The sequence below is a fragment of the Procambarus clarkii genome, chromosome 64 (assembly GCF_040958095.1).
Source record: "Procambarus clarkii isolate CNS0578487 chromosome 64, FALCON_Pclarkii_2.0, whole genome shotgun sequence".
Lineage (NCBI taxonomy): Eukaryota > Metazoa > Arthropoda > Malacostraca > Decapoda > Cambaridae > Procambarus > Procambarus clarkii.
Window position 1 is genome coordinate 12,049,619 of NC_091213.1, and position 10,149 is coordinate 12,059,767.

Sequence of the window (10,149 nt, forward strand, 5' to 3'; positions counted from 1 at the left end):
GATGAAGGCATGGAAAGAATTGTTCGGATGGGACGGAAAGGGGGTGATGCGGAAGGGGGGGGGGTTGCAGGCAGGAAACCGGGGGGGGGGGGTGATGCAGGCGGGAAACCGGGGGGGGGGGGGGGTGATGCAGGCGGGAAACCGGGGGGGGGGGTGATGCAGGCGGGAAACCGGGGGGGGGGGTTGATGCAGGCGGGAAACCGGGGGGGGGGGTGATGCAGGCGGGAAAGGGGGGTGTGATGCAGGCGGGAAAGGGGGGGGTGTGATGCAGGCGGGAAAGGGGGGGGTGTGATGCAGGCGGGAAAGGGGGGGGGTGATGCAGGCGGGAAAGGGGGGGTGATGCAGGCGGGAAAGGGGGGGGGTGATGCAGGCGGGAAACCGGGGGGGGGGGGAGTGAAGGCGGGAAAGGCGGGAAAGGCGGGGGGGGGGGGGTGCAGGCGGGGGGGTGGTGCAGGGGGGGATGCTGGCGGGGGGGAGGGTGATGCAGGCGGGAACGGGGGGGGGGGTGATGCAGGCGGGAAAGGGGGGGGGGTGATGCAGGCGGGAAAGGGGGGAGTGATGCAGGCGGAAAAGGGGGGGGGGTGATGCAGGCGGGAAAGGGGGGGTGATGCAGGCGGGAAAGGGGGGGGGGTGTGATGCAAGTGGAACAGAACATTAGACACACAATATACCTGAAATAAACCATATTTAAAAACTTATAGGCCTCCGCGACCACCCACAGGATAGCAATATGCGCCTAGGGGGGTGGGCGCATAATTACGGCACTAATCTTACTAAATCAGATCAACCTGCCGTTGCTTCCGGCTCCCGAATTTACCTGAGACTTCTTGGCATGATTACACTTCATAACAACACATATTAACACGTAAGTTTTAAATAAAGAATGACAAAATGTTCAGAGGTGCCGGCAGCACAACTTACCCCTTCGGAAGATTCACGTGGACTGCCGCCGGGCGCCCCCGCACCGCCTTTTATACTTCCCGCCCATTTTCCCGCCCGCGGCAGTGTCCTGACACACACACACACACACAGGCGGGAAAGGCGGGGGGGGGGGGCGAAGGCGGGAAAGGCGGGGGGGGGGGGTGATGCAGGCGGGAAACCGGGGGGGGGGGGTGATGCAGGCGGGAAACCGGGGGGGGGGGGGTTGATGCAGGCGGGAAACCGGGGGGGGGGGTGATGCAGGCGGGAAAGGGGGGTGTGATGCAGGCGGGAAAGGGGGGGGGTGTGATGCAGGCGGGAAAGGGGGGGTGATGCAGGCGGGAAAGGGGGGGTGATGCAGGCGGGAAAGGGGGGGGGGTGATGCAGGCGGGAAAGGGGGGGGTGATGCAGGCGGGAAAGGGGGGGGGTGATGCAGGCGGGAAAAGGAAGGGGGGGGTGCAGGCGAGAAAGGGGGGTGATGCAGGCGGGAAAGGGGGGAGTGATGCAGGCGGGAAAGGGGTGGTGGTGGGGCAGGCGGGAAAGGCGGGGGGTGGTGGAGCAGGCGGGAAAGGCGGGGGGGGGGGGAAGGCGGGAAAGGCGGGAAAGGCGGGGGGGTGCAGGCGGGGGGGGGGTGCAGGCGGGGGGGTGGTGCAGGGGGGGATGCTGGCGGGGGGGAGGGTGATGCAGGCGGGAACGGGGGGGGGGGTGATGCAGGCGGGAAAGGGGGGGGGTGATGCAGGCGGGAAAGGGGGGAGTGATGCAGGCGGAAAAGGGGGGGTGATGCAGGCGGGAAAGGGGGGGGGGTGATGCAGGCGGGAAAGGGGGGGGGTGTGATGCAAGTGGAACAGAACATTAGACACACAATATACCTGAAATAAACCATATTTAAAAACTTATAGGCCTCCGCGACCACCCACAGGATAGCAATATGCGCCTAGGGGGGTGGGCGCATAATTACGGCACTAATCTTACTAAATCAGATCAACCTGCCGTTGCTTCCGGCTCCCGAATTTACCTGAGACTTCTTGGCATGATTACACTTCATAACAACACATATTAACACGTAAGTTTTAAATAAAGAATGACAAAATGTTCAGAGGTGCCGGCAGCACAACTTACCCCTTCGGAAGATTCACGTGGACTGCCGCCGGGCGCCCCCGCACCGCCTTTTATACTTCCCGCCCATTTTCCCGCCCGCGGCAGTGTCCTGACACACACACACACACACACAGGCGGGAAAGGCGGGGGGGAGGGGGGGCGAAGGCGGGAAAGGCGGGGGGGGGGGGGGTGAAGGCGGGAAAGGCAGGAGGGGGGGGATGCAGGCGGGAAAGGCGGGGGGGGGGGGAAGCAGGCGGGAAAGGCGGGGGGGGGGGGGGGGGAAGCAGGCGGGAAAGGCGGGGGGGGGGGGGGAAGCAGGCGGGAAAGGCGGGGGGGGGGGGGGGGGGAAGCAGGCGGGAAAGGGGGAAGTGATGCAGGCGGGAAAGGGGGAAGTGATGCAGGCGGGAAAGGGGGGATGATGCAGGCGGGAAAGGGGGGGTGATGCAGGCGGGAAAAGGGGGGGGGGGGTGATGCAGGCGGGAAAAGGGGGGGGGGTGATGCAGGCGGGAAACCGGGGGGGGGGAGGGTGATGCAGGCGGGAAACCGGGGGGGGGGGAGGGTGATGCAGGCGGGAAAGGAAGTGAGTGATGCAGGCGGGAAAGGTGGGGGGGGGGGGGGTTTGGTGCAGGCGGGAAAGGGGGGGAGTGATGCAGGCGGGAAAGGGGGGGAGTGATGCAGGCGGGAAAGGGGGGAGTGATGCAGGCGGGAAAAGGGGGGGTTTGGTGCAGGCGGGAAAGGGGGGAGTGATGCAGGCGGGAAAGGGGGGAGTGATGCAGGCGGGAAAGGGGGGGTGATGCAGGCGGGAAAGGGGGGAGTGATGCAGGCGGGAAAGGGGGGGTGATGCAGGCGGGAAAGGAAGGGAGTGATGCAGGCGGGAAAGGGGGGGGAGTGATGCAGGCGGGAAAAGGGGGGGTGATGCAGGCGGGAAAGGGGGGGGGGGTGATGCAGGCGGGAAAGGGGGGGTGATGCAAGTGGAACAGAACATTAGACACAATATACCTGAAATAAACCATATTTAAAAACTTATAGGCCTCCGCGCCGCCCACAGGATAGGAATATGCGCCTAGGGGGGTGGGCGCATAATTACGGCACTAATCTTACTAAATCAGATCAACCTGCCGTTGCTTCCGGCTCCCGAATTTACCTGAGACTTCTTGGCATGATTACACTTCATAACAACACATATTAACACGTAAGTTTTAAATAAAGAATGACAAAATGTTCAGAGGTGCCGGCAGCACAACTTACCCCTTCGGAAGATTCACGTGGACTGCCGCCGGGCGCCCCCGCACCGTCTTTTATACTTCCCGCCCATTTTCCCGCCCGCGGCAGTGTCCTGACACACACACACATTATCTTCCCCTCATATATCTTTATAAACAATTATCTACAAAAAAAACTCAGTTGCCTGAATAGATAACTAGAAAATGAATTTTGTAGCAAAGGAAAAAAGGTTCAGATACTGAAATATTTGTTTAGCTAAGCCAGGTGCAATAATGCTCAACAATGTTGCCGTCACAATTTTCATGACTACTTCATTTTACGGGCGTTGTTTATTACTATGACAAAGAAATACCATTTATTTATTTTTATTTTATTTTATTTATAAATTTATATACAAGAATGTACATTAGGTTTTTGAGAGTACATAAGACTGATATCCTCACATTCTTGCAAAGCCTAACACCCATAGCCTTGCTATCATGACTTAGTTGCTACCTTTTTTTCTGAATAGGCGCAGGTTACATCTATTTTTTACAATATAACTGAGCCAAATCTTGCCCTTATATTTTTGTAATGATTTTGCCACATCAAGTGGGAAGCAAGCCATGTTACGGGTTAAGCATGGTGCAGCACGTAGAAGGGATGCCACAGCATGAAAAGGAAGCATCAAGAGAAATGTATGCCATGACGCGTTTAAGAAATTTCATGGCAGGAAAAGGCATACCGCAGGCATTTACCTGAGGGTCACTATCACTAGTAGCCTCAACGAGGACAGGACGCTGACGGCTTGTCAAAGGGCCCCCCATTTGTTCTGACGATTTTTTCTAGTTGTATTTTAAAATTTAACGGAGTTTTGACATTTACGCCATCGGCGGGTAGGCGGTTCCATAGGTTTATAACTCTGTGGGTGAAAAAATATCTCCTGTTCTCATTCCTACATTGTGGCTTCTTGAACTTGAAACTGGTGCTCCTTGTTTGTGTTACATCTGGTCTTTTGAAGAAATTGTCTGGATCAACGTCCATATTGTTCAGTATTTTTAAGTTTCAATGACATCCGTCGTCATGCCTGGTTTGCGGTGTTGTTAGCCCTGATGTGGCCCTCGGCCCTTTTTGATACGAGAGATGACTTAGCTCTGGAATGATTTTCTTGCGCATTATTGAACTTTCTCCAGAGCAGCTATATCCTACTGAAGATGAGGTCTCCATGCTTGGATACAGTAATCCAAATGGGGGACGCGCCAGTGATTTATATAATTGAATCACTACCTTGAAGTCAAAGGTACGCCTGATTATTCCTAGGATTAGGTAAACTTTTTTTTACTGCTGCTCCTACCTGTTGTTCAACTTTCAGTGAATGGTGAATTTTGATTCCAAGGGGCCACGAAGCAGTTACGCAAGTACTTACGAACGTGTGCATCTTTCCTCAATCTTTGACGGCTTTGGTTACATTTATTAAACAGTTTACAAGCATGACAACTTCCCAATCAAATGTTGTTATTGTTATGAACAGCCTCCTGGTGCTTCGGAGCCTATTAACTGTTTAATAATTGTAAACATAGCCGTCAAAGATTGAGGAAAAATGTTCACATTCGTAAGTACTTGCGAAACTGCTTCGCGAATCTAGCTCAAGGTCCTTTTCTTTATCAATCTGCTGCAATTTAATGCTATTAATTTGGTTGTTGTGTTCACAGCTGGCATTGGGTATATGTAATTAAGTTTCCTGACTATAGGTAATGCATGCAGGTGATTGTACCTTTCTTTAACCGTTCACTGGATAGATGCGGGGGTACAATGATAGGCTAGTTAACATTGGATGTAACTGGCTCCACGAATAAACTCATGCTTTGTGTTAATCCAGGAAAGTGTTAATAATTATCACTTTCCTGGATTTTCGACTTGGACTTACGGGCGGTTTGCTTAACCGCTTGTCTGATCACGACGTAAATTTACGGACCGTGTTATATTGGGTATTTACTACTCGATCGACTTGGGGTTTGTATGAATATGTTTGCCATTAAATTTTTGTTTTCTCTAATAGGCACTGTGCCTATTAGAGAAAACGGCAAAGTATTGTAATTTAGAGGAGAGACTATTGAATTGGTGACACAACGAGGGTAATCGCGCACTCCACACTCTCTTGTGTTGGCCGTGATCATGATTCTACATTTATATGCATATGTCTGTGTAGAGAATTTTATTCCGAACACTATACAAAAAAAAAAACGGAGTGAATCAAGTATAAACTTGAAAAAACATGAGCAAAGTAAAAACTTTTTACGCTCACGGGTACAAACACGCGTAAGATTTTATTCGCCGCAAATTTATTTGACGCTCTGTTGGCCAATTCTACCCATGTTCTTATAGAACTTTCTATTGCGAACACATTGCTATAAAAATGAAATACGTAGCTTGAGAAATAATGTCATGACAGTGAAATAAGTATAAACTTTCAAAGCGATGCATCACAACAGTGTCGTTGCTGCTGAAATCATGGCTAACGCTTCGCCCAGTTCCCACACTCGTGCGGAACATAATTAGACATTGATAGGCATATGTCTGGGTGGGGAATTTTATTGCGAGTTCAGTGATATCAAAATAAGCGCTGTAGGATGACTGTGAAGCTGGCAACAAACGAAAGAGTATGAACATTTACTTCCTGTTTGGGTGTCACGGCGAGTCATCTTCGTGTTTATTTACTTCGTGGTGGGATAGTAAATGCTTGGGTGACATTTTATGCATATGATCTTGTAGAGAATTTTATTGCCAACGCATTGATACTAAAATGAAAAACGTAGCTTGAGAATTGATGTTAGGAGCGTGAAAAGATTATAAACTTTTTTGTGTTTACGCTTGAGCGCCCAGAACGCCGCGCGCACAACCCGCTTTTTTTTTCAGGGAGTGCCGCGCGCACTAAAGTGTTTTTAAGTAAAGCCTATTGCGGTCACGGCGATGTTAGTTTGATGAACTAATGATACTATTTATTTATTTTATTTATTTATATACACAAGAAGTTACATTGGGTTTATGAGAGTACATAGCAAGATGTGTTTATATTCTTGTAAAGCCACTAGTACGCACAGCGTTGATTTATTTATGTTAACAAGTGTAACTAATCCATCGGTGCTGTAATTTGTTTGGTTAAATAAATTTTAGATTTCAGTCCCTGAACTCATTATGTGTCCTTAACATTTGCCACCTACGATAGCAGGATGGGAATGTGGTGCATTATAAATTAATTGAAATAAACTAAACTAAAAACCTGTCTGAGGATAGAAACCGAATACAATCGGCTGAGAGCCAACAGCAGGTAAAATATTGTAAAAGACCATTACAATAGTCTAAAAATTAATATTAGTGACGGGTGCATCAGAAAATAAGAGAAATAAAGGAAATCACAATCACTATATTTTTAAATTAGTTACCCTTTCAAAACATAACTTTCTGTTATGCTCCTATGAAAGAAAATGATTTTAACCCGTATATAAGGGCAAACTATTGAAATAGTTTTTGTTCGACATAGGTATGTCGAATTATTATATATAATGACCTGAGGGTCACTATATCTTTCTAATGGCCTTGACGATGACAGAAAACCGGTGGCTTGTCAAAAGTCTCCCCAAGTGCTGATGAGTTTTTCAATCTGGATTATAATATTAAGCATAGTTATGGCATTTACGTCTTCGGCGGGTAAGTAGTTCCATAGGTTTATAACCTTATTTTATCTGAATTCACCTGAGAGCCCCGAACACTAGTGACCTCAACGAGGAGAGGAAGCCGGAAACTGGTGGCTTGTCGAAGGTTCCCCCATTTGCGTTGAAAAAGCATCTCCTGTTTTCAGTTTTACATTTTAGTTTGTTGAGCTTGAAACAGTTGCTCAAGGTCAGAGGCACATAATGGGTTCACCCTACGTAACATTTCCACTGATACTTATAGGGTAGGTATTATTTAAAGTAACAACAGTTGACGATAATGATTATTTTAGAGATAATCACGATAATTACGCTACACGAACACTATGCTTAAACTGATGGCTCTGTGCAACTGTCAACAGGACACATTACAAAGAAATCACAATAGCGTGATATATCAAATGAACACATCCACAAGGGCGCACCTGGGAACATCCCATGAGTAGGTTCGAACCCTCATCAGGGCCCTTATGGATTTGTTCAGCTTGTATACGTTCTACAGAAATAAAAGGTGAACATAGTACAGCTGTCATAAAACTAAATTCCTAACTTAATTCCACATGCACAGAGCTGCACTACAGTCACTAATACATTGTCAGAATTCGGCTCAAAAATCACACTCAGGAGTCAAATTTCGGACATTTACGATATTTTGAAAACTGCAGGGGGGTTTGGGCAAAATATGAGCCATCACCGTTTTCAGCAATTAGCATATTTTCGGTGTAAAAAGTCGTAATTTGAAAGTGAAAATAGGTGCAGAGAGTCAGAATTCGGCTCAAAAATCACGCTCAGGAGTCAAATTTCCGACATTTCAGATATTTTGAAAACTGCAGGGGGGGTTTGGGCAAAATATGACCCATCGCCGTTTTCAGTAATTGGCATATTTTCGGTGTAAAAAGTAGTAATTTGAAAATGAAAATAGGTGCAGAGAGTCAGAATTCGGCTCAAAAATCACGCTCAGGAGTCAAATTTCCGACATTTCAGATGTTTTGAAAACTGCAGGGGGGGTTTGGGCAAAATATGACCCATCACCGTTTTCAGTAATTGGCATATTTTCGGTATAAAAAGTCGTAATTTGAAAATAAAAATAGGTGCAGAGAGTCAGAATTCGGCTCAAAAATCACGCTCAGGAATCAAATTTCCGACATTTCAGATATTTTGAAAACTGCAGGGGGGTTTGGGCAAAATATGACCCATCGCTGTTTTCAGTAATTGGTATATTTTCGGTATAAAAAGTCGTAATTTGAAAATGAAAATAGGTGCAGAGAGTCAGAATTCAGCTCAAAAATCACGCTCAGGAGTCAAATTTCGGACATTTACGATATTTTGAAAACTGCAGGGGGGTTTGGGCAAAATATGACCCATCGCCGTTTTCAGTAATTGGCATATTTTCGGTGTAAAAAGTAGTAATTTGAAAATGAAGATAGGTGCAGAGAGTCAGAATTCGGCTCGAAAATCACGCTCAGGAGTCAAATTTCCGACATTTACGATATTTTGAAAATTGCAGGGGGGTTTGGCCAAAATATGACCCTTCGCCGTTTTCAGTAATAGCATATTTTCGGTGTAAAAAGTAGTAATTTGAAAATGAAAATAGGTGCAGAGAGTCAGAATTCGGCTCAAAAATTACGCTCAGGAGTCAAATTTCCAACATTTCAGATATTTTGAAAACTGCAGGGGGGTTTGGGCAAAATATGACCCATCACCGTTTTCAGTAATTGGCATATTTTCGGTTTAAAAAGTAGTAATTTGAAAATGAAAATAGGTGCAGAGAGTCAGAATTCGGCTCAAAAATCACGCTCAGGAGTCAAATTTCGGACATTTACGATATTTTGAAAACCGCAGTGGGGTTTGGGCAAAATATGACCCATCGCCGTTTTCAGTAATTGGCATATTTTCGGTGTAAAAAGTTGTAATTTGAAAATGAAAATAGATGCAGAGAGTCAGAAATCCCGCTCAGGAGTCAAATTTCCGACATTTCAGATATTTTGAAAACTGCAGGGGGGGGGGGGGGGGGGCAAAATATGACCCATCGCCGTTTTCAGTAATTGGCATATTTTCGGTGTAAAAAGTAGTAATTTGAAAATTAAAATAGGTGCAGAGAGTCAGAACAGGATTGCCAGGTTGGGCTACAAGTAGCGAATTGGGCTACTTTTGAGAGCCCCACGCTCCCAAATTTTTAATTTCGCTACTTGCTACTTTTTGGGGTAGTTTAAACGCAAGTTGGGCTACTTTGGGCTATTAATATTAAAAAACTCAATGATGATTATTTATGCTATAATAATATAATCTGTACAAATCACAGCCAAGTCCAACAGCCTGATTGACTAGACCACTTACCGCAGGAGAGCCCTGGTCAGAGACCGGCCCCTGGGGACGTTGATCCTAGGAACTTTTGAAAGAAAAAGTAACCGCAAGGCAAGGTAATCCTCCCCAGGGGATTTCCCAACCTTAATTGTTAATAATACTTCATCCCAAAAGCTACACCTGGTTCCACAGATCTTCATTAAGGGGAGAAAGTTATCTAGAAATTTACAGATTGATAAATGATGGGAAAGATCCCTTACAGTTAATACCTTTGTCAGGAAGACGATGGTTGGCAAGGAGCGGTAGTGTAAAGCGGCCGTTTGATCAGTTGGGTTCTCTAACAACTCATTACCAAATAGTTTTTTCCTCTTGTGATAGATATGTTGCAAGGCAACTATTTTCAATGTACGCTGATCCCTCCAATAAGCTATATTTCACATGTCTCAAACCAATCCTAAATGATTTTGAAAGGATGAATTTACTTTATCAAAAGATGAAGCAGATCAGTATAGCCTTCACACTGTCTTAGAAAACTTCTCTCTTGGAATACTCAGAAGAATCTTTCGTCCTCATCATGCAAAGCTTCATGTTAATTTGGACTACAATTCTATGTATCTGCCCCTGGAGAAAGTTGACTTTGTTTACGAAACCATTTTTGGCCACCATTTTCGGAACTTCCGTTAGTATTAGCTGACCAATCTAAGCTTAGTGAAATTGAAAGTCAGTGGCGCCTACTGTTAACCATTGACTAGTCCAACATTTGTAAGGGACAAATTCCGACATCTGAATCGTCATTTTAGACCAAGACAATAACTGTCAAGAACACTGCTGGCGATCCCATACTGATTGACCTCGCTGAGTTTGTGTTGAAAATATACAGCTTGCCAATCAGTAATGCCCTGGTTGAACGGATATT